The following is a 7466-nucleotide window of genomic DNA, read 5'->3' on the forward strand; positions in this document are numbered from 1 at the left end:
ATTGACATAGGAGCAGAGGAAGGTTTTAAGGGTGCAATTGGTATGCTATGCTTGCCCGTTGCCCTGTGGATGGTAGACTGTGTTGTAGTCGAGAGTTATACCAAATCTTATACAAAGGGAATACCAGAACCTCACAGTGAATTGAACCCCTCATTCTGATAGTTTGTGCTTTTGGAAGGCCATGTATTGTGTGGAGGGTGAAGAGACGTGCTAATTCTGGTGTGGAAGGAAGGCCTGGCGATGGAATGAAGTGTGCCATCTTCAATAATCGATCAATCACCATCCAAATCATGGTGTGCCGTTTGAGCCAGGAAGGTCTACAATAAGTTCTACAATAACGTTAGTGCGCACTAACCCAAAATCAAATTTTTCCTGAAATTTTGGGACAAATTCATTCAGGTTTCGGGGTCCCCAAACCAAGACGAATTAGGCAATTTTGTTAAAATTGCCTAGTTCGTCCTGAATGAATGTGCATCCCTAGTAACAGCCCACAGGGTCGGCAATGCAGCACTTTTTGCTGTGCACAAGTGGGGCATGAGTCAACGTTTGCCTTGGCATCTTGCTTCATTTTGTGCCACCAGTAATGTCATTGAATCAATTCAAGGGTTCATGCCCGCCCAAGTGACTTGCGACTTGGGAGCCATGGGCCCATTTCAACACTTTCTCATGCAATCTGGAAGGTAAAACTTTCTTGCCTGGAGGAACAGGTACCGTAGTGACCAAGAATATCTTAGTGGCATCGACAATGTGCCTAGGAGGTTCTGGGGCATCTTCGTTCTGAAAGGAACAAGAGAGGGCGACTGCCCATTGGTTCTTGAGTGCTGGAAGATACCATAATTCAAAATCAAAGCAGGTGAAGAATAAAGACCAATGGGCTTGTCTTGAATTGAGCTGCTGAGCTTGATGTAGATGTTCAAGGTTCTTGTGGTCCTTGTATATTGTAACATGGTGTTGAGCCCCTTCAAGTAGATGGTACAATTCCTCGAGAGCTAGTTTGATGGCCAAGAGCTCTTGATCTCCAATGCTGTAATTGCATTCAGCTGGGGATAATTTTTTTTTTAGAAAAGAAGGAACATGGAAGGAACATGTAACACAGTCAGCAAGGATTTACCTAAGGGAAGTCTTGCCTCACAAATCTGCTTCATTTTTTGAAGGGGTTAATAAACATGTGGATAAAGATGAACCAGTAGATGAAGTGTTTTTGGATTTTCAGAAGGTATTTGACAAAGTCCCTCATAAGAGGCTTCTAGGAAAAGTAAAAAGTCATGGGATAGGTGGCGATGTCCTTTTGTGGATTACAAACTGGTTAAAAGAAACAGAAAGTAGGATTAAATGGTCAATTTTCTCAGTGGAAAAGGGTAAACAGTGGATTTCCTTAGGGATCTGTATTTGGACTGGTGCTTTTCAATATATTTATAAATGATCTGTAAAGGAATATGACGAGTGAGGTAATCAAACTTTTAGATGATACAAAATTATTCAGAGTAGTTAAATCACAAGCAGATTGTGATAAATTGCAGGAGAACCTTGCAAGACTGAAAGATTGGGCAATCAAATGGCAGATGAAATTTAATGTGAACAAGTGCAAGGTGATGCATATAGGGAAAAAATAACCTATATTGTAGTTACACGATATTAGGCTCCACATTAGGAGCTACTACCCAGAAAAAGGATCTAGGCATTATAGTGGATAATGCATTGAAATCATCGGCTCAGTGTGCTGCAGCCGTCAAAAAAGCAAACAGAATGTTAGAAATTAATTATTAGGAAGGGAATGGTGAATAAAACGGAAAATGTCATAATGCCTCTATATCGTTCCAAAGTGAGACTGCACCTTGAGAACTGTGTACAATTCTGGTCACCGCATCTCAAAAAAAGATATAGTTGCACTGGAGAAGGTACAGAGAAGGGTGACCAAAATGATAAAATGGATGGAACAGCTCCCCTATGAGGAAAGGCTAAAGAGGTTAGGGCTGTTCAGCTTGGAGAAGAGACGGCTGAAGGGGGGATATGATAGAGGTCTATAAAATCATGAGCTGTCTAGAATGGGTAAATATGAATCAGTTATTTAATCTTTCGGATAACAGAAGGACTAGGGGGCACTCCATGAAGTTAGCAAGTAGCACATTTAAAACTAATTGGAGAAAATTATTTTTCATTCAATGCACAATTTAACTCTGGAATTTGTTGCCAGAGCATGTGGTTAGTGCAGTTAGTACAGCTGGGTTTAAAAGGTTTGGATAAGTTCTTGGAGGAGAAGTCCATTAACTGCTATTAATCAAATTGACTTAGGGAATAGCCACTGCTATTACTAGCATCAATAGCGTGGGATATACTTAGCTTTTGGATACTTGCCAGGTACAAGTTTGATCACCCTTGTTTAATGTAAGACATTTTCATGTCATGGTTTTTGGTTGCAATATAAACCGAAGTGATTGGTAACCCTGTTACTTGAATATCGGTATATAAAAGTGCTAAATAAATAAATAAATACTTGTAGTCTGATATGGCCACTATTGCAAACAGGATACTGGGCTTTGGTGGATCCTTGGTCTGAACGAGTATGGCAATTTATGTTCTTATGTTCTTATGGATGAAATACCCCTTCTGGAGGGTGCTGGCTGAAGACAGCCCCTATCCCCAGGGTAGAGGCATTTACATCTAAGTTGAAGGGTCATTTAGAATCTGGGTGACACAGGCAAGGCTTGTCAGCAAAGGCATCCTTTTATATTTGAAACGCCTTATTAGCCTTGGATGGCCAATCTTTGGTGTTGTCTCTGTTGCAGCTAAGAGCAGTAAGGGGGCCTGCCATGGAGGAGTAATTTGGGATAAACTGACGGTAATAATTAGAAAACCTCAAGAAACTTTGTAAGGCATGGAGCCGCATGGGACCAGACCAACCAAAATGGCTTTTATCTTAGCAGGTCCATCCGAAATCCATCTCGTGAAACTATGTACTCAAGGAAAGGGAGCTCCTCTTGTTCAAAGAAACATTTTTCCAGTTTGGCATAGAGATTATTCTCTCAAGGCATTGTAGAATGATACAAACATCTCTTCGGTGAGAACTCAGGTTTTGAGAGAAGATCAAAATGTCGTCTATGTACACAACCATGCAAGTGTATAGCAGATCGTGAAAGATCTTGTTGACCATTTTCTGAAAACCGCCTGGGCGTTGCAAAGCCCAAAGCTCAAATACTTGTAATGTCTGTTGTATGTGTTAAATGCGGTTTTCCATTCATCACCAGCCTTGATGCAAATAAGGTTGTATGCACCCTTGAGGTCCACCTTTGTGAATATCTTGGCGCTTTGCAACTGACTGAGGAGCTCCACTATTAGAGATAATGGATAACGGTCCTTTTTAGTGATGGCGTTCAGGCCATGGTAGTCTATGCATGGCCTGAGAGATCTGTCTTGCTTTGCAATGAAGAAGAACCCAGTCCCTGCTGGGGAAGAGGAGGGATGTATAAATCCATGTTCCAAATTATCCTGAATGTTGGCAGACATAGCTTGGGTCTCCAGGAGAGATAGGGGGTAAACCAGTCTTTATGGAGGCATGGCTCCGGGGATGAGCTCAATGCCACAGTTGTATGTGCAATGGGGAGGGAATACTTCAGTGCTTTTTTTCGAGAAGCCATCCTTGTAATCCATGTACTGCAGAGGGAGTCCAGAAGTAAGGAAGCCCCGGCCACCAGAGAAGGAGGTTCTACAGATATCAAACAAGAATCTGTACATTTATGGCCCATCGGGCAAGTTGTAAGGCAGGCCAGTCGAAATGTAGTTGATGTTGCTGAAGCCACAGCAAATCTAGGATGATGGGATGGATAGCTCTGGAGATCATGTGAAGAGTGATTTTTTCCAGATGCAAGAGGCCAGTGCAGTGTGTAAGGTCACAGGCAGTGAGGTCGTAGTAACCTGGCCTGGAAGTGGGTCACCGTAGAATGAGGCGATGATTAAATGAGAGGTCAACTAGACCGTGGGAATTTGGAGTTGATCGACGAGTTCCTTTAAGATAAAGTTTCCTTTGGAGCCAGAATCTACAAAGGCCTGGGTGGAGAAATGAGTGTAACTCAACTCCAGTGTGACCAGTAGAAGTAGCTGGGGAGCCCGAATGGTCAGGCCTAGGGTTATCTTCCCCCAAAAACCCTAGACATTGAAGTTTCCCAACCTCTGGACTTTGGGCCAAGATATGACCTCAGGTAGTGCAGTACAGACAGAGGCCCTGCTCTCTGTGATAGAGCCTCTCTTCTGGGGCCAAGCAGCAGTGCCTCAGCTGCATTGGCTCTTCTGGAGAAGGAGAGATCAAGGGTACAGCAACCGGGGGTGATAGTGAATGCTGGAACTGGGGTGCCAACTAGTCTTTCCATTGAGCAGGATGGGTCTCTCAAGACCTTTGCTGCAGATGACGATCAATTTTGCCAGTTAAGACAATGAGAGCATCTAGTAAAGTGGGGAGGTCCCCAGCAGCTAGCTCATCTTTAATCTTTCAAGAGAGATCTTCTAAGATGGAAATCACACTGTCCTCCTGCCAGTTTAATTTGGACACCAGTAACTGAAATTCCACCGCATATTTAGCCAGAATTCAGATGCCATAACAGTTGCACAGACTGGCTCCTCAAAGACCGTATGAAACGGCTATATGAACTGTTGCAGATCAAGCAAGAGAGGGTCCCCTAGCTCCCAGAGGGGAAATACCCAAGCCAGGGCTGTCCATTGAGCAGGGACAGAATATATTTATTTTTTGCTTGATCTTGGGGAATACTGGAGCCTGCAACTGGAAATGCATGCTATATTATTTTAAGAATCCTCAACATTGGTTGGGGTCCCCGGCATACCAGGAAGGAGCTAGCAACTGAGGAATTGGCTGACTAGAAGTAGTGGTGCCGCAGAAGTGGAGAGATCATCCAGGCAGGTAGAGAGCCGATCCATCGCAGCAGTCAGAACTTCGAAGGCACCTTGTTGGTCTTACAACCTGTGGGCTACACCAGGGATGGCCTGTAGTGAAGTCAAGTTCGCCAAATCCATAGCCTCAGTAATCTGTTGTGTCTATGGACCAAGACGGGATTGACTCTACCTGCAGGGAGGCCCTGCAGGTTCCCGTCTTCAACAGGCAGACCCAGGCGAGGCAGAGACCCGTCAGGAGCTTCACCTATACCAGTCCTCATTCTTCTTAAGTTGAGCTGGCAGGACTTAGGTAGAAGTCTCTGCTGGTGACAGAAGGTCCGTGGTTAGCTAGGGTCATAGGCAGGCAGCAGTCAGGCATATCCATGGTTCAGGCAATGGTCAGAGGCAGGCAGTAATCAGGTGTATCCATGGTCCAAACCAAGGTCAAACCAGGTATCCGACCAAGGGAAGAGAAGAGGGACAGATAGGCAGAGTAGGCAGACAAGGACAGGAACAAGTGGACAACAAGGGTGAAGACAAGCTGGACAAGAACTGAAGACAAGTTGGACAAGGCTGGAATGAAGAAAAGATTCTGGGAAGCAACACACACTACAAAGCATAGCTGGACCTGTTGCTGAGGCAGTGAAGGAGAGACAGCAAGAGCCTTTTATAGGCCTGAGCATCTGATGTCATCATTATTCACCGTCAAGCCTTCCCCACTGCAGGCCCTTTAAATAGGCTGAAGGAGGAGCGCGGCTTGATAGGGACGGTGGTCCTGCCACATGAGTTGCTGGCAGCGTGTCAGAGTGCAGCATCCAGCCACATGGAGAGCCAGAGGCATTAGGCCACATTGGGAGCTTAGAGGGACAGCCCATCTGGGGAGGTGAGTGAGGTGGTTCGTGGGAACAGCCCACGGACCATCAAATGTAACAGATCCAATAGGAGAGCATCAACATTATAGAAAGGTTGTTGCACTTATATACAGTATTAAACTAATCATACACCATTTACAAAGACCTGGAAAGGTTGTTGCACTTGTATACAGTAGAGATGTGAATCGTGTGCCAGATCGTCTTAACGATCAGGTTTGGCTGGGGGGGGGGAAACCTGATCGTTAAGATATGTGAATTGGAATCGTTTCCGATTCCAATTCACATCGCTAATTTTTTTTTTAGGGAGGCCCACGCCGCTAAAAAAAACCCCCACCCGACCCTTTAAATCGACCCCCTTACCCCCCAAAATGTTAAATTACCTGGTGGTCCAATGGGGGGGGGATTCCAGCGTGATCTCCCGCTCTCGGGCCATCGGCGCCATTTTGGCTGCCACTGATTAAAATGGCGCCGATGGCCCGATAAAAAAAAACCCCCACCCGACCCTTTAAATCGACCCCCCACCCTCCTGACCCCCCCAAAACCTTTTAACATTACCTGGCGGTCCAGGGGGGCCTCGGGGGACGATTTCCCGTTCCCAGGCATCAGCTGCACTAAAAAAAAATGGCGCCGATGCCCCTTTGCCCTTACCATGTGACAGGGTATCTGTGCCATTGGCCGGCCCCTGTCACATGGCAGGAGCACTGGATGGCCGGCGCCATCTTTAAAGAAGGCGCCGGCCATCTTTACTCAGATATTAAATATTAGATATTAAATTATATAGTAGTATTCATTTCTTATCTATAAGTTTTTTATGTAATTGGCCATTTCGTATCTTTTGTCATTATTATTTTTATTGATCACTATATATTGTACTTTTATTCATACTTACTTTACTTTATTTTATTTTGTTTTTATGCATTTTATTTTATTCTGCATTAGTAATTATTTGACCGAATAAGGTCACTTGACTTTGTAAACCGCTTTGGTCAGTAAGTCTTTACTGGAAAACGGTATATAAATTTGTTTAAATAAATAAATAAATAAATAAATAAATAAGCCCCTATTATACTATACTCTATAATAGAGGCGGATGAGTAAAGAAGGCCGGCACCGGCGCCGGCCATCCAGTGCTCCTACCATGTGACAGGGGCCGGCCAATGGCACGGATACCCTGTCACATGGTAAGGGCAAAGGGGCATCGGCACCATTTTTTTTTAGCGCAGCTGATGCCTGGGAACGGGAAATCGTCCCTCGAGGCCCCCCTGGACCACCAGGTAATGTTAAAAGATTTTGGGGGGGTCGGGAGGGTGGGGGGTCGATTTAAAGGGTCGGGTGGGTTTTTTTTTTTATAGGGCCATTGGCGCCATTTTAATTAGTGGCAGCCAAAATGGCGCCGATGGCCCGAGAGCGGGAGATCGCGCCGGGACCCCCCCCCCATTGGACCACCAGGTAATTTAACATTTTGGGGGGGGGGTTCAGGAGGGTGGGGGAGGGTAAGGAATTGGTTTTAAAGGGTCAGGGTGGGTTTAGGGGTTGTTTTGGTGTGCCGGTTTTCCCGCCCTCCCTCAAATAATTCCCGTGCCCTATTTAACGATTTAGGACGATTTATGACGATAAATCGGGGGCATTTGTATTGTATCATGCACTCTGACGATTTAGGATGATTTTAAAATTATCTGACGATAATTTTAATCGTTCAAAAACGATTCACAT

Source organism: Rhinatrema bivittatum, chromosome 6, assembly GCF_901001135.1.
Source record: "Rhinatrema bivittatum chromosome 6, aRhiBiv1.1, whole genome shotgun sequence".
NCBI lineage: Eukaryota > Metazoa > Chordata > Amphibia > Gymnophiona > Rhinatrematidae > Rhinatrema > Rhinatrema bivittatum.